Below are 15,094 nucleotides of genomic sequence, written 5' to 3'. Positions count from 1 at the left end.
TTCAAACATTTAACATCACACGCACACGCAGTGTATTTCAGATAATTAATGAATTCAGATGTCACAATGATCGTTTACATGGATAAGGAGTCCTACTGAATCAATTACTGCCGTTTATATCTAACTAATGATTGTTTTTGTAAAAGTGTAACGTCGAGCCTCAGCAGCTTTCTCACTCCTTATGTGCTACTGTATAAAACCTGGTTTTGCGCCTGAACTAATTGCTTACGGCCATACCACCCTGAACACGCCCGATCTCGTCTGATCTCGGAAACTAAGCAGGGTCGGGCCTGGTTAGTACTTGGATGGGAGACCGCCTGGGAATACCAGGTGCTGTAAGCTTTTTCTTTTTCAACTCGAGCTCATTGACTCCGTGGCGTACCGTGACCTGATGTTTACTGCCAACCGCTTTGGAGGATTTAAGCAACATACAAAAACTGACAACGTCTCTCAAAACTGTTTTTGTGAAACATGAGGACAGTATAGTGATACTGCCAGCAGGGAGCACCAGAGAGCTGAACCGACAGTTGTACATTTCTTAAACTTTCACCAACACAAACACGCACGCTCACTTCAGATCATGGGAGGACGTCAAAAAATCACCACCCATTCTCTGACACTTTAACCGTTAACCTTGGTTCAAACATTTAACATCACACGCACACGCAGTGTATTTCAGATAATTAATGAATTCAGATGTCACAATGATCGTTTACATGGATAAGGAGTCCTACTGAATCAATTACTGCCGTTTATATCTAACTAATGATTGTTTTTGTAAAAGTGTAACGTCGAGCCTCAGCAGCTTTCTCACTCCTTATGTGCTACTGTATAAAACCTGGTTTTGCGCCTGCACTAATTGCTTACGGCCATACCACCCTGAACACTCCCGATCTCGTCTGATCTCGGAAGCTAAGCAGGGTCGGGCCTGGTTAGTACTTGGATGGGAGACCTCCTCAGAAGCCCAGGTTGCTGTAAGTAGTGAGGAGAAAAATGACATGAATGACATGGATGATGATGACGATGATGAGGAGGAAGAAGCTGATGATGATGATGCTGATGATAAAGAGGACATTAAAGTTAGTGACGGAGATGAGGCAGACGATGAAGATAAGGGATTTGAGGAGGTTGACGGAGAACCCACTAACCTTAACGCTGGGTGGGCAGATGCAATGGCCAAGATTCTGCAGAAGAAAAACCCCAGCGAGCAAACCAACGATACTGGTGAAGAGCAAGGAGTTGGACATGTTGAATGTGAAGGAGAAACAAGAAAAAAATGAAAATAAATAAATAAAAGCTTGAGATCAGAGAAAAGACGGACAAGAAGCGTACATGGGAGATGATGTTCAGGGTAAAAACCTGACATCGCAACAGTTCGGGAGGCTGAAAGGAAAAAAAAAAAAAAAAAAAAAAAAAACACGCCCGATCTCGTCTGATTTCGGAAGCTAAGCAGGGTCGGGCCTGGTTAGTACTTGGATGGGAGACCGCCTGGGAATACCAGGTGCGGTAAGCTATTTCTTTTTCAACTCGAGCTCATTGACTCCGTGGCGTACCGTGACCTGATGTTTACTGCCAACCGCTTTGGAGGATTTAAGCAACATACAAAAACTGACAACGTCTCTCAAAACTATTTTTGTGAAACATGAGGACAGTATAGTGATACTGCCAGCAGGGAGCACCAGAGAGCTGAACCGACAGTTGTACATTTCTTAAACTTTCACCAACACAAACACGCACGCTCACTTCAGATCATGGGAGGACGTCAAAAAATCACCACCCATTCTCTGACACTTTAACCGTTAACCTTGGTTCAAACATTTAACATCACACGCACACGCAGTGTATTTCAGATAATTAATGAATTCAGATGTCACAATGATCGTTTACATGGATAAGGAGTCCTACTGAATCAATTACTGCCGTTTATATCTAACTAATGATTTTTTTTCTAAAAGTGTAACGTCGAGCCTCAGCAGCTTTCTCACTCCTACTGTATAGAACCTGGTTTTGCGCCTGCAGTAATTGCTTGCGGCCATACCACCCTGAACACGCCCGATCTCGTCTGATCTCGGAAGCTAAGCAGGGTCGGGCCTGGTTAGTACTTGGATGGGAGACCTCCTCAGAAGCCCAGGTTGCTGTAAGTAGTGACGGGTGTCACCAAAAAGAAAAAAAAAACACGCCCGATCTCGTCTGATCTCGGAAGCTAAGCAGGGTCGGGCCTGCTTAGCTTCCGAGATCAGACGAGATCGGGCGTGTTCAGGGTGGTATGGCCGTAAGCAATTAGTGCAGGCGCAAAACCAGGTTTTATACAGTAGCACATAAGGAGTGAGAAAGCTGCTGAGGCTTGACGTTACACTTTTACAAAAACAATCATTAGTTAGATATAAACGGCAGTAATTGATTCAGTAGGACTCCTTATCCATGTAAACGATCATTGTGACATCTGAATTCATTAATTATCTGAAATACACTGCGTGTGCGTGTGATGTTAAATGTTTGAACCAAGGTTAACGGTTAAAGTGTCAGAGAATGGGTGGTGATTTTTTTACGTCCTCCCATGATCTGAAGTGAGCGTGCGTGTTTGTGTTGGTGAAAGATTAAGAAATGTACAACTGTCGGTTCAGCTCTCTGGTGCTCCCTGCTGGCAGTATCACTATACTGTCCTCATGTTTCACAAAAATAATTTTGAGAGACATTGTCAGTTTTTGTATGTTGCTTAAATCCTCCAAAGCGGTTGGCAGTAAACATCAGGTCACGGTACGCCACGGAGTCAATGAGCTCGAGTTGAAAAAGAAAAAGCTTACAGCACCTGGTATTCCCAGGCGGTCTCCCATCCAAGTACTAACCAAGCCCGACCCTGCTTAGCTTCCGAGATCAGACGAGATCGGGCGTGTTCAGGGTGGTATGGCCGTAAGCAATTAGTGCAGGCGCAAAACCAGGTTTTATACAGTAGGAGTGAGAAAGCTGCTGAGGCTCGACGTTACACTTTTACAAAAACAATCATTAGTTAGATATAAACGGCAGTAATTGATTCAGTAGGACTCCTTATCCATGTAAACGATCATTGTGACATCTGAATTCATTAATTATCTGAAATACACTGCGTGTGCGTGCGATGTTAAATGTTTGAACCAAGGTTAACGGTTAAAGTGTCAGAGAATGGGTGGTGATTTTTTGACGTCCTCCCATGATCTGAAGTGAGCGTGCGTGTTTGTGTTGGTGAAAGTTTAAGAAATGTACAACTGTCGTTTCAGCTCTCTGGTGCTCCCTGCTGGCAGTATCACTATACTGTCCTCATGTTTCACAAAAATAGTTTTGAGAGACGTTGTCAGTCTTTGTATGTTGCTTAAATCCTCCAAAGCGGTTGGCAGTAAACATCAGGTCACGGTAGGTCACGGTAGGCCACGGAGTCAATGAGCTCGAGTTGAAAAAGGAAAAGCTTACAGCACCTGGTATTCCCAGGCGGTCTCCCATCCAAGTACTAACCAGGCCCGACCCTGCTTAGCTTCCGAGTTCAGACGAGATCGGGCGTGTTCAGGGTGGTATGGCCGTAAGCAATTAGTGCGGGCGCAAAACCAGGTTTTATACAGTAGCACATAAGGAGTGAGAAAGCTGCTGAGGCTCGACGTTACACTTTTACAAAAACAATCATCAGTTAGATATAAACGGCAGTAATTGATTCAGTAGGACTCCTTATCCATGTAAACGATCATTGTGACATCTGAATTCATTAATTATCTGAAATACACTGCGTGTGCGTGTGATGTTAAATGTTTGAACCAAGGTTAACGGTTAAAGTGTCAGAGAATGGGTGGTGATTTTTTGACGTCCTCCCATGATCTGAAGTGAGCGTGCGTGTTTGTGTTGGTGAAAGTTTAAGAAATGTACAACTGTCGGTTCAGCTCTCTGGTGCTCCCTGCTGGCAGTATCACTATACTGTCCTCATGTTTCACAAAAACAGTTTTGAGAGACGTTGTCAGTTTTTGTATGTTGCTTAAATCCTCCAAAGCGGTTGGCAGTAAACATCAGGTCACGGTACGCCACGGTAGGCCACGGAGTCAATGAGCTCGAGTTGAAAAAGAAAAAGCTTACAGCACCTGGTATTCCCAGGCGTTCTCCCATCCAAGTACTAACCAGGCCTGACCCTGCTTAGCTTCCGAGATCAGACGAGATCGGGCGTGTTCAGGGTGGTATGGCCGTAAGCAATTAGTGCAGGCGCAAAACCAGGTTTTATACAGTAGCACATAAGGAGTGAGAAAGCTGCTGAGGCTCGACGTTACACTTTTACAAAAACAATCATTAGTTAGATATAAACGGCAGTAATTGATTCAGTAGGACTCCTTATCCATGTAAACGATCATTGTGACATCTGAATTCATTAATTATCTGAAATACACTGCGTGTGCGTGTGATGTTAAATGTTTGAACCAAGGTTAACGGTTAAAGTGTCAGAGAATGGGTGGTGATTTTTTGACGTCCTCCCATGATCTGAAGTGAGCGTGCGTGTTTGTGTTGGTGAAAGTTTAAGAAATGTACAACTGTCGGTTCAGCTCTCTGGTGCTCCCTGCTGGCAGTATCACTATACTGTCCTCACGTTTCACAAAAACAGTTTTGAGAGACGTTGTCAGTTTTTGTATGTTGCTTAAATCCTCCAAAGCGGTTGGCAGTAAACATCAGGTCACGGTACGCCACGGAGTCAATAAGCTCGAGTTGAAAAAGAAAAAGCTTACAGCACCTGGTATTCCCAGGCGGTCTCCCATCCAAGTACTAACCAGTCCCGACCCTGCTTAGCTTCCGAGATCAGACGAGATCGGGCGTGTTCAGGGTGGTATGGCCATAAGCAATTAGTGCATGCGCAAAACCAGGTTTTATACAGTAGCACATAAGGAGTGAGAAAGCTGCTGAGGCTCGACGTTACACTTTTACAAAAACAATCATTAGTTAGATATAAACGGCAGTAATTGATTCAGTAGGACTCCTTATCCATGTAAACGATCATTGTGACATCTGAATTCATTAATTATCTGAAATACACTGCGTGTGCGTGTGATGTTAAATGTTTGAACCAAGGTTAACGGTTAAAGTGTCAGAGAATGGGTGGTGATTTTTTGACGTCCTCCCATGATCTGAAGTGAGCGTGCGTGTTTGTGTTGGTGAAAGTTTAAGAAATGTACAACTGTCGGTTCAGCTCTCTGGTGCTCCCTGCTGGCAGTATCACTATACTGTCCTCATGTTTCACAAAAACAGTTTTGAGAGACGTTGTCAGTTTTTGTATGTTGCTTAAATCCTCCAAAGCGGTTGGCAGTAAACATCAGGTCACGGTACGCCACGGAGTCAATGAGCTCGAGTTGAAAAAGAAATAACTTACAGCACCTGGTATTCCCAGGCGGTCTCCCATCCAAGTACTAACCAGGCCCGACCCTGCTTAGCTTCCGAGATCAGACGAGATCGGGCGTGTTCAGGGTGGTACGGCCGTAAGCAATTAGTGCAGGCGCAAAACCAGGTTTTATACAGTAGCACATAAGGAGTGAGAAAGCTGCTGTGGCTCGACGTTACACTTTTACAAAAACAATCATTAGTTAGATATAAACGGCAGTAATTGATTCAGTAGGACTCCTTATCCATGTAAACGATCATTGTGACATCTGAATTAATTAATTATCTGAAATACACTGCGTGTGCGTTTGATGTTAAATGTTTGAACCAAGGTTAACGGTTAAAGTGTCATAGAATGGGTGGTGATTTTTTGACGTCCTCCCATGATCTGAAGTGAGCGTGCGTGTTTGTGTTGGTGAAAGTTTAAGAAATGTACAACTGTCGGTTCAGCTCTCTGGTGCTCCCTGCTGGCAGTATCACTATACTGTCCTCATGTTTCACAAAAACAGTTTTGAGAGACGTTGTCAGTTTTTGTATGTTGCTTAAATCCTCCAAAGCGGTTGGCAGTAAACATCAGGTCACGGTACGCCACGGTAGGCCACGGAGGCAATGAGCTCGAGTTGAAAAAGAAAATGCTTACAGTACCTGGTATTCCCAGGCGGTCTCCCATCCAAGTACTAACCAGGCCCGACCCTGCTTAGCTTCCAAGATCAGACGAGATCGGGCGTGTTCAGGGTGGTATGGCCGTAAGCAATTAGTACAGGCGCAAAACCAGGTTTTATACAGTAGCACATAAGGAGTGAGAAAGCTGCTGAGGCTCGACGTTACACTTTTACAAAAACAATCATTAGTTAGATATAAACGGCAGTAATTGATTCAGTAGGACTCCTTATCCATGTAAACGATCATTGTGACATCTGAATTCATTAATTATCTGAAATACACTGCGTGTGCGTGTGATGTTAAATGTTTGAACCAAGGTTAACGGTTAAAGTGTCAGAGAATGGGTGGTGATTTTTTGACGTCCTCCCATGATCTGAAGTGAGCGTGCGTGTTTGTGTTGGTGAAAGTTTAAGAAATGTACAACTGTCGGTTCAGCTCTCTGGTGCTCCCTGCTGGCAGTATCACTATACTGTCCTCATGTTTCACAAAAATAGTTTTGAGGGACGTTGTCAGTTTTTGTATGTTGCTTAAATCCTCCAAAGCGGTTGGCAGTAAACATCAGGTCACGGTACGCCACGGTAGGCCACGGAGTCAATGAGCTCGAGTTGAAAAAGAAAAAGCTTACAGCACCTGGTATTCCCAGGCGGTCTCCCATCCAAGTACTAACCAGGCCCGACCCTGCTTAGCTTCCAAGATCAGACGAGATCGGGCGTGTATTTTTTTTTTTTTCTTTTGGTGATACCCGTCACTACTTACAGCAACCTGGGCTTCTGAGGAGGTCTCCCATCCAAGTACTAACCAGGCCCGACCCTGCTTAGCTTCCGAGATCAGACGAGATCGGGCGTGTTTTTTTTTCTTTTGGTGACACCCGTCACTACTTACAGCAACCTGAGCTTCTGAGGAGGTCTCCCATCCAAGTACTAACCAGGCCCGACCCTGCTTATCTTCCGAGATCAGACGAGATCGGGCGTGTTCAGGGTGGTATGGCCGTAAGCAATTAGTGCAGGCGCAAAACCAGGTTTTAAACAGTAGCACATAAGGAGTGAGAAAGCTGCTGAGGCTCGACGTTACACTTTTACAAAAACAATCATTAGTTAGATATAAACGGCAGTAATTGATTCAATAGGACTCCTTATCCATGTAAACGATCATTGTGACATCTGAATTCATTAATTATCTGAAATACACTGCGTGTGCGTGTGATGTTAAATGTTTGAACCAAGGTTAACGGTTAAAGTGTCAGAGAATGGGTGGTGATTTTTTGACGTCCTCCCATGATCTGAAGTGAGCGTGCGTGTTTGTGTTGGTGAAAGTTTAAGAAATGTACAACTGTCGGTTCAGCTCTCTGGTGCTCCCTGCTGGCAGTATCACTATACTGTCCTCATGTTTCACAAAAATAGTTTTGAGAGACGTTGTCAGTTTTTGTATGTTGCTTAAATCCTCCAAAGCGGTTGGCAGTAAACATCAGGTCACGGTACGCCACGGTAGGCCACGGAGGCAATGAGCTCGAGTTGAAAAAGAAAAAGCTTACAGCACCTGGTATTCCCATGCGGTCTCCCATCCAAGTACTAACCAGGCCCGACCCTGCTTAGCTTCCAAGATCAGACGAGATCGGGCGTGTTCAGGGTGGTATGGCCGTAAGCAATTAGTGCAGGCGCAAAACCAGGTTTTATACAGTAGCACATAAGGAGTGAGAAAGCTGCTGAGGCTTGCGTTACACTTTTACAAAAACAATCATTAGTTAGATATAAACGGCAGTAATTGATTCAGTAGGACTCCTTATCCATGTAAACGATCATTGTGACATCTGAATTCATTAATTATCTGAAATACACTGCGTGTGCGTGTGATGTTAAATGTTTGAACCAAGGTTAACGGTTAAAGTGTCAGAGAATGGGTGGTGATTTTTTGACGTCCTCCCATGATCTGAAGTGAGCGTGCGTGTTTGTGTTGGTGAAAGTTTAAGAAATGTACAACTGTCGGTTCAGCTCTCTGGTGCTCCCTGCTGGCAGTATCACTATACTGTCCTCATGTTTCACAAAAATAGTTTTGAGAGACGTTGTCAGTTTTTGTATGTTGCTTAAATCCTCCAAAGCGGTTGGCAGTAAACATCAGGTCACGGTACGCCACGGTAGGCCACGGAGTCAATGAGCTCGAGTTGAAAAAGAAAAAGCTTACCGCACCTGGTATTCCCAGGCGGTCTCCCATCCAAGTACTAACCAGGCCCAACCCTGCTTAGCTTCCAAGATCAGACGAGATCGGGCTTGTTCAGGGTGGTATGGCCGTAAGCAATTAGTGCAGGCGCAAAACCAGGTTTTATACAGTAGCACATAAGGAGTGAGAAAGCTGCTGAGGCTTGACGTTACACTTTTACAAAAACAATCATTAGTTAGATATAAACGGCAGTAATTGATTAAGTAGGACTCCTTATCCATGTAAACGATCATTGTGACATCTGAATTCATTAATTATCTGAAATACACTGCGTGTGCGTGTGATGTTAAATGTTTGAACCAAGGTTAACGGTTAAAGTGTCAGAGAATGGGTGGTGATTTTTTTACGTCCTCCCATGATCTGAAGTGAGCGTGCGTGTTTGTGTTGGTGAAAGATTAAGAAATGTACAACTGTCGGTTCAGCTCTCTGGTGCTCCCTGCTGGCAGTATCACTATACTGTCCTCATGTTTCACAAAAATAATTTTGAGAGACGTTGTCAGTTTTTGTATGTTGCTTAAATCCTCCAAAGCGGTTGGCAGTAAACATCAGGTCACGGTACGCCACGGAGTCAATGAGCTCGAGTTGAAAAAGAAAAAGCTTACAGCACCTGGTATTCCCAGGCGGTCTCCCATCCAAGTACTAACCAGGCCCGACCCTGCTTAGCTTCCGAGATCAGACGAGATCGGGCGTGTTCAGGGTGGTATGGCCGTAAGCAATTAGTGCAGGCGCAAAACCAGGTTTTATACAGTAGCACATAAGGAGTGAGAAAGCTGCTGAGGCTCGACGTTACACTTTTACAAAAACAATCATTAGTTAGATATAAACGGCAGTAATTGATTCAGTAGGACTCCTTATCCATGTAAACGATCATTGTGACATCTGAATTCATTAATTATCTGAAATACACTGCGTGTGCATGTGATGTTAAATGTTTGAACCAAGGTTAACGGTTAAAGTGTCAGAGAATGGGTGGTGATTTTTTGACGTCCTCCCATGATCTGAAGTGAGCGTGCGTGTTTGTGTTGGTGAAAGTTTAAGAAATGTACAACTGTCGTTTCAGCTTTCTGGTGCTCCCTGCTGGCAGTATCACTATACTGTCCTCATGTTTCACAAAAATAGTTTTGAGAGACGTTGTCAGTCTTTGTATGTTGCTTAAATCCTCCAAAGCGGTTGGCAGTAAACATCAGGTCACGGTAGGTCACGGTAGGCCACGGAGGCAATGAGCTCGAGTTGAAAAAGAAAAAGGTTACAGCACCTGGTATTCCCAGGCGGTCTCCCATCCAAGTACTAACCAGGCCCGACCCTGCTTAGCTTCCAAGATCAGACGAGATCGGGCATGTTCAGGGTGGTATGGCCGTAAGCAATTAGTGCAGGCGCAAAACCAGGTTTTATACAGTAGCACATAAGGAGTGAGAAAGCTGCTGAGGCTCGACGTTACACTTTTACAAAAACAATCATTAGTTAGATATAAACGGCAGTAATTGATTCAGTAGGACTCCTTATCCATGTAAACGATCATTGTGACATCTGAATTCATTAATTATCTGAAATACACTGCGTGTGCGTGTGATGTTAAATGTTTGAACCAAGGTTAACGGTTAAAGTGTCAGAGAATGGGTGGTGATTTTTTGACGTCCTCCCATGATCTGAAGTGAGCGTTCGTGTTTGTGTTGGTGAAAGTTTAAGAAATGTACAACTGTCGGTTCAGCTCTCTGGTGCTCCCTGCTGGCAGTATCACTATACTGTCCTCACGTTTCACAAAAACAGTTTTGAGAGACGTTGTCAGTTTTTGTATGTTGCTTAAATCCTCCAAAGCGGTTGGCAGTAAACATCAGGTCACGGTACGCCACGGAGTCAATGAGCTCGAGTTGAAAAAGAAATAGCTTACAGCACCTGGTATTCCCAGGCGGTCTCCCATCCAAGTACTAACCAGGCCCGACCCTGCTTAGCTTCCGAGATCAGACGAGATCGGGCGTGTTCAGGGTGGTATGGCCGTAAGCAATTAGTGCAGGCGCAAAACCAGGTTTTATACAGTAGCACATAAGGAGTGAGAAAGCTGCTGAGGCTTGCGTTACACTTTTACAAAAACAATCATTAGTTAGATATAAACGGCAGTAATTGATTCAGTAGGACTCCTTATCCATGTAAACGATCATTGTGACATCTGAATTCATTAATTATCTGAAATACACTGCGTGTGCGTGTGATGTTAAATGTTTGAACCAAGGTTAACGGTTAAAGTGTCAGAGAATGGGTGGTGATTTTTTGACGTCCTCCCATGATCTGAAGTGAGCGTGCGTGTTTGTGTTGGTGAAAGTTTAAGAAATGTACAACTGTCGGTTCAGCTCTCTGGTGCTCCCTGCTGGCAGTATCACTATACTGTCCTCATGTTTCACAAAAATAGTTTTGAGAGACGTTGTCAGTTTTTGTATGTTGCTTAAATCCTCCAAAGCGGTTGGCAGTAAACATCAGGTCACGGTACGCCACGGTAGGCCACGGAGTCAATGAGCTCGAGTTGAAAAAGAAAAAGCTTACCACACCTGGTATTCCCAGGCGGTCTCCCATCCAAGTACTAACCAGGCCCAACCCTGCTTAGCTTCCAAGATCAGACGAGATCGGGCTTGTTCAGGGTGGTATGGCCGTAAGCAATTAGTGCAGGCGCAAAACCAGGTTTTATACAGTAGCACATAAGGAGTGAGAAAGCTGCTGAGGCTTGACGTTACACTTTTACAAAAACAATCATTAGTTAGATATAAACGGCAGTAATTGATTAAGTAGGACTCCTTATCCATGTAAACGATCATTGTGACATCTGAATTCATTAATTATCTGAAATACACTGCGTGTGCGTGTGATGTTAAATGTTTGAACCAAGGTTAACGGTTAAAGTGTCAGAGAATGGGTGGTGATTTTTTTACGTCCTCCCATGATCTGAAGTGAGCGTGCGTGTTTGTGTTGGTGAAAGATTAAGAAATGTACAACTGTCGGTTCAGCTCTCTGGTGCTCCCTGCTGGCAGTATCACTATACTGTCCTCATGTTTCACAAAAATAATTTTGAGAGACGTTGTCAGTTTTTGTATGTTGCTTAAATCCTCCAAAGCGGTTGGCAGTAAACATCAGGTCACGGTACGCCACGGAGTCAATGAGCTCGAGTTGAAAAAGAAAAAGCTTACAGCACCTGGTATTCCCAGGCGGTCTCCCATCCAAGTACTAACCAGGCCCGACCCTGCTTAGCTTCCGAGATCAGACGAGATCGGGCGTGTTCAGGGTGGTATGGCCGTAAGCAATTAGTGCAGGCGCAAAACCAGGTTTTATACAGTAGCACATAAGGAGTGAGAAAGCTGCTGAGGCTCGACGTTACACTTTTACAAAAACAATCATTAGTTAGATATAAACGGCAGTAATTGATTCAGTAGGACTCCTTATCCATGTAAACGATCATTGTGACATCTGAATTCATTAATTATCTGAAATACACTGCGTGTGCATGTGATGTTAAATGTTTGAACCAAGGTTAACGGTTAAAGTGTCAGAGAATGGGTGGTGATTTTTTGACGTCCTCCCATGATCTGAAGTGAGCGTGCGTGTTTGTGTTGGTGAAAGTTTAAGAAATGTACAACTGTCGTTTCAGCTTTCTGGTGCTCCCTGCTGGCAGTATCACTATACTGTCCTCATGTTTCACAAAAATAGTTTTGAGAGACGTTGTCAGTCTTTGTATGTTGCTTAAATCCTCCAAAGCGGTTGGCAGTAAACATCAGGTCACGGTAGGTCACGGTAGGCCACGGAGGCAATGAGCTCGAGTTGAAAAAGAAAAAGGTTACAGCACCTGGTATTCCCAGGCGGTCTCCCATCCAAGTACTAACCAGGCCCGACCCTGCTTAGCTTCCAAGATCAGACGAGATCGGGCATGTTCAGGGTGGTATGGCCGTAAGCAATTAGTGCAGGCGCAAAACCAGGTTTTATACAGTAGCACATAAGGAGTGAGAAAGCTGCTGAGGCTCGACGTTACACTTTTACAAAAACAATCATTAGTTAGATATAAACGGCAGTAATTGATTCAGTAGGACTCCTTATCCATGTAAACGATCATTGTGACATCTGAATTCATTAATTATCTGAAATACACTGCGTGTGCGTGTGATGTTAAATGTTTGAACCAAGGTTAACGGTTAAAGTGTCAGAGAATGGGTGGTGATTTTTTGACGTCCTCCCATGATCTGAAGTGAGCGTTCGTGTTTGTGTTGGTGAAAGTTTAAGAAATGTACAACTGTCGGTTCAGCTCTCTGGTGCTCCCTGCTGGCAGTATCACTATACTGTCCTCACGTTTCACAAAAACAGTTTTGAGAGACGTTGTCAGTTTTTGTATGTTGCTTAAATCCTCCAAAGCGGTTGGCAGTAAACATCAGGTCACGGTACGCCACGGAGTCAATGAGCTCGAGTTGAAAAAGAAATAGCTTACAGCACCTGGTATTCCCAGGCGGTCTCCCATCCAAGTACTAACCAGGCCCGACCCTGCTTAGCTTCCGAGATCAGACGAGATCGGGCGTGTTCAGGGTGGTATGGCCGTAAGCAATTAGTGCAGGCGCAAAACCAGGTTTTATACAGTAGCACATAAGGAGTGAGAAAGCTGCTGAGGCTTGCGTTACACTTTTACAAAAACAATCATTAGTTAGATATAAACGGCAGTAATTGATTCAGTAGGACTCCTTATCCATGTAAACGATCATTGTGACATCTGAATTCATTAATTATCTGAAATACACTGCGTGTGCGTGTGATGTTAAATGTTTGAACCAAGGTTAACGGTTAAAGTGTCAGAGAATGGGTGGTGATTTTTTGACGTCCTCCCATGATCTGAAGTGAGCGTGCGTGTTTGTGTTGGTGAAAGTTTAAGAAATGTACAACTGTCGGTTCAGCTCTCTGGTGCTCCCTGCTGGCAGTATCACTATACTGTCCTCATGTTTCACAAAAATAGTTTTGAGAGACGTTGTCAGTTTTTGTATGTTGCTTAAATCCTCCAAAGCGGTTGGCAGTAAACATCAGGTCACGGTACGCCACGGTAGGCCACGGAGTCAATGAGCTCGAGTTGAAAAAGAAAAAGATTACAGCACCTGGTATTCCCACGCGGTCTCCCATCCAAGTACTAACCAGGCCCGACCCTGCTTAGCTTCCGAGATCAGACGAGATCGGGCGTGTTCAGGGTGGTATGGCCGTAAGCAATTAGTGCAGGCGCAAAACCAGGTTTTATACAGTAGCACACAAGGAGTGAGAAAGCTGCTGAGGCTCGACGTTACACTTTTACAAAAACAATCATTAGTTAGATATAAACGGCAGTAATTGATTCAGTAGGACTCCTTATCCATGTAAACGATCATTGTGACATCTGAATTCATTAATTATCTGAAATACACTGCGTGTGCGTGTGATGTTAAATGTTTGAACCAAGGTTAACGGTTAAAGTGTCAGAGAATGGGTGGTGATTTTTTGACGTCCTCCCATGATCTGAAGTGAGCGTGCGTGTTTGTGTTGGTGAAAGTTTAAGAAATGTACAACTGTCGTTTCAGCTCTCTGGTGCTCCCTGCTGGCAGTATCACTATACTGTCCTCATGTTTCACAAAAATAGTTTTGAGAGACGTTGTCAGTTTTTGTATGTTGCTTAAATCCTCCAAAGCGGTTGGCAGTAAACATCAGGTCACGGTACGCCACGGTAGGCCACGGAGGCAATGAGCTCGAGTTGAAAAAGAAAAAGCTTACAGCACCTGGTATTCCCAGGCGGTCTCCCATCCAAGTACTAACCAGGCACCACCCTGCTTAGCTTCCAAGATCAGACGAGATCGGGCTTGTTCAGGGTGGTATGGCCGTAAGCAAATAGTGCAGGCGCAAAACCAGGTTTTATACAGTAGCACATAAGGAGTGAGAAAGCTGCTGAGGCTCGACGTTACACTTTTACAAAAACAATCATTAGTTAGATATAAACGGCAGTAATTGATTCAGTAGGACACCTTATCCATGTAAACGATCATTGTGACATCTGAATTCATTAATTATCTGAAATACACTGCGTGTGCGTGTGATGTTAAATGTTTGAACCAAGGTTAACGGTTAAAGTGTCAGAGAATGGGTGGTGATTTTTTGACGTCCTCCCATGATCTGAAGTGAGCGTGCGTGTTTGTGTTGGTGAAAGTTTAAGAAATGTACAACTGTCGTTTCAGCTCTCTGGTGCTCCCTGCTGGCAGTATCACTATACTGTCCTCATGTTTCACAAAAATAGTTTTGAGAGACGTTGTCAGTCTTTGTATGTTGCTTAAATCCTCCAAAGCGGTTGGCAGTAAACATCAGGGGCCGTATTCACAAAGCATTTTATCTTACCGCTAGGAGTGCTCCTAACTCGCGCTAAAACATTTTACGTAGGAGTTTTTTCTTAAAAGTTATTCACAAAGCCGCTGAGACCTACTCTTACTAAGGATAAATCACAAAGAGTGAACTAAGAGTGACGCGCCGTTGCTATGGATTACGTCAATTCTCGTGCACGAGTTTAGAAGCGGTCAGTTCGGTGATTGGTTGTTCAGACGAGCCCACTGAATCACCGAAAAACAAGGAAATAGCCTAGGCTAGAAATGAATTCCTATTAAGTAGTTATAGTGCAGTTAGCAGAATACACGCATGATGACAATTTTGTGCAGACTACGATAATGACGTTGTAGCCTGCACATTCAAGAGAGAGAGAAAGCAAACAATAAAAATACGTAAAATCTAAAAGAAAATAAATGTTACGAACTACCCAAGTGTTGACTGATTTGTGCCAAGGTGTTTACCTAAAATGTGTTTTCAAAGTGATCCC

General features: G+C 43.9%; 21 non-coding genes across 21 annotated transcripts; 3 read left to right on the top strand and 18 right to left on the bottom strand.

Annotated features, from left to right (window-relative positions):
- Window positions 1-223: 223 nt before the first annotated feature.
- LOC130400543 (5S ribosomal RNA) lies at window positions 224-342 on the top strand. Its single transcript, XR_008903024.1, has one exon. It is a non-coding gene; the product is annotated as a 5S ribosomal RNA (ribosomal RNA).
- A 519-nt stretch (window positions 343-861) lies between these two features.
- LOC130394220 (5S ribosomal RNA) lies at window positions 862-981 on the top strand. The gene has a single exon (XR_008897400.1). It is a non-coding gene; the product is annotated as a 5S ribosomal RNA (ribosomal RNA).
- A 1,043-nt stretch (window positions 982-2,024) lies between these two features.
- On the top strand, window positions 2,025-2,144 carry LOC130394666 (5S ribosomal RNA). The gene has a single exon (XR_008897802.1). It is a non-coding gene; the product is annotated as a 5S ribosomal RNA (ribosomal RNA).
- A 653-nt stretch (window positions 2,145-2,797) lies between these two features.
- Window positions 2,798-2,916, bottom strand: LOC130399909 (5S ribosomal RNA). The gene has a single exon (XR_008902402.1). It is a non-coding gene; the product is annotated as a 5S ribosomal RNA (ribosomal RNA).
- Window positions 2,917-3,437: 521 nt separating this feature from the next.
- On the bottom strand, window positions 3,438-3,556 carry LOC130399570 (5S ribosomal RNA). Its single transcript, XR_008902078.1, has one exon. It is a non-coding gene; the product is annotated as a 5S ribosomal RNA (ribosomal RNA).
- Window positions 3,557-4,085: 529 nt separating this feature from the next.
- On the bottom strand, window positions 4,086-4,204 carry LOC130394851 (5S ribosomal RNA). Its single transcript, XR_008897969.1, has one exon. It is a non-coding gene; the product is annotated as a 5S ribosomal RNA (ribosomal RNA).
- A 519-nt stretch (window positions 4,205-4,723) lies between these two features.
- Window positions 4,724-4,842, bottom strand: LOC130394119 (5S ribosomal RNA). The gene has a single exon (XR_008897308.1). It is a non-coding gene; the product is annotated as a 5S ribosomal RNA (ribosomal RNA).
- A 519-nt stretch (window positions 4,843-5,361) lies between these two features.
- LOC130400694 (5S ribosomal RNA) lies at window positions 5,362-5,480 on the bottom strand. Its single transcript, XR_008903170.1, has one exon. It is a non-coding gene; the product is annotated as a 5S ribosomal RNA (ribosomal RNA).
- Window positions 5,481-6,009: 529 nt separating this feature from the next.
- LOC130401266 (5S ribosomal RNA) lies at window positions 6,010-6,128 on the bottom strand. The gene has a single exon (XR_008903730.1). It is a non-coding gene; the product is annotated as a 5S ribosomal RNA (ribosomal RNA).
- A 786-nt stretch (window positions 6,129-6,914) lies between these two features.
- Window positions 6,915-7,034, bottom strand: LOC130394845 (5S ribosomal RNA). The gene has a single exon (XR_008897964.1). It is a non-coding gene; the product is annotated as a 5S ribosomal RNA (ribosomal RNA).
- A 529-nt stretch (window positions 7,035-7,563) lies between these two features.
- LOC130400388 (5S ribosomal RNA) lies at window positions 7,564-7,682 on the bottom strand. Its single transcript, XR_008902865.1, has one exon. It is a non-coding gene; the product is annotated as a 5S ribosomal RNA (ribosomal RNA).
- A 528-nt stretch (window positions 7,683-8,210) lies between these two features.
- On the bottom strand, window positions 8,211-8,329 carry LOC130394922 (5S ribosomal RNA). Its single transcript, XR_008898034.1, has one exon. It is a non-coding gene; the product is annotated as a 5S ribosomal RNA (ribosomal RNA).
- A 519-nt stretch (window positions 8,330-8,848) lies between these two features.
- On the bottom strand, window positions 8,849-8,967 carry LOC130398464 (5S ribosomal RNA). Its single transcript, XR_008901033.1, has one exon. It is a non-coding gene; the product is annotated as a 5S ribosomal RNA (ribosomal RNA).
- A 529-nt stretch (window positions 8,968-9,496) lies between these two features.
- LOC130394765 (5S ribosomal RNA) lies at window positions 9,497-9,615 on the bottom strand. Its single transcript, XR_008897891.1, has one exon. It is a non-coding gene; the product is annotated as a 5S ribosomal RNA (ribosomal RNA).
- A 519-nt stretch (window positions 9,616-10,134) lies between these two features.
- LOC130398462 (5S ribosomal RNA) lies at window positions 10,135-10,253 on the bottom strand. The gene has a single exon (XR_008901031.1). It is a non-coding gene; the product is annotated as a 5S ribosomal RNA (ribosomal RNA).
- A 528-nt stretch (window positions 10,254-10,781) lies between these two features.
- On the bottom strand, window positions 10,782-10,900 carry LOC130395299 (5S ribosomal RNA). The gene has a single exon (XR_008898372.1). It is a non-coding gene; the product is annotated as a 5S ribosomal RNA (ribosomal RNA).
- Window positions 10,901-11,419: 519 nt separating this feature from the next.
- On the bottom strand, window positions 11,420-11,538 carry LOC130398461 (5S ribosomal RNA). The gene has a single exon (XR_008901030.1). It is a non-coding gene; the product is annotated as a 5S ribosomal RNA (ribosomal RNA).
- A 529-nt stretch (window positions 11,539-12,067) lies between these two features.
- Window positions 12,068-12,186, bottom strand: LOC130394763 (5S ribosomal RNA). The gene has a single exon (XR_008897889.1). It is a non-coding gene; the product is annotated as a 5S ribosomal RNA (ribosomal RNA).
- A 519-nt stretch (window positions 12,187-12,705) lies between these two features.
- LOC130398460 (5S ribosomal RNA) lies at window positions 12,706-12,824 on the bottom strand. The gene has a single exon (XR_008901029.1). It is a non-coding gene; the product is annotated as a 5S ribosomal RNA (ribosomal RNA).
- Window positions 12,825-13,352: 528 nt separating this feature from the next.
- LOC130400175 (5S ribosomal RNA) lies at window positions 13,353-13,471 on the bottom strand. The gene has a single exon (XR_008902653.1). It is a non-coding gene; the product is annotated as a 5S ribosomal RNA (ribosomal RNA).
- Window positions 13,472-14,000: 529 nt separating this feature from the next.
- LOC130395458 (5S ribosomal RNA) lies at window positions 14,001-14,119 on the bottom strand. The gene has a single exon (XR_008898512.1). It is a non-coding gene; the product is annotated as a 5S ribosomal RNA (ribosomal RNA).
- Window positions 14,120-15,094: the final 975 nt, after the last annotated feature.

Source organism: Gadus chalcogrammus, chromosome 12 (genome assembly GCF_026213295.1).
Source record: "Gadus chalcogrammus isolate NIFS_2021 chromosome 12, NIFS_Gcha_1.0, whole genome shotgun sequence".
NCBI lineage: Eukaryota > Metazoa > Chordata > Actinopteri > Gadiformes > Gadidae > Gadus > Gadus chalcogrammus.
Note: the sequence above shows the minus strand (reverse complement) of the source record. Positions and strands in the feature narration are given on the sequence as shown.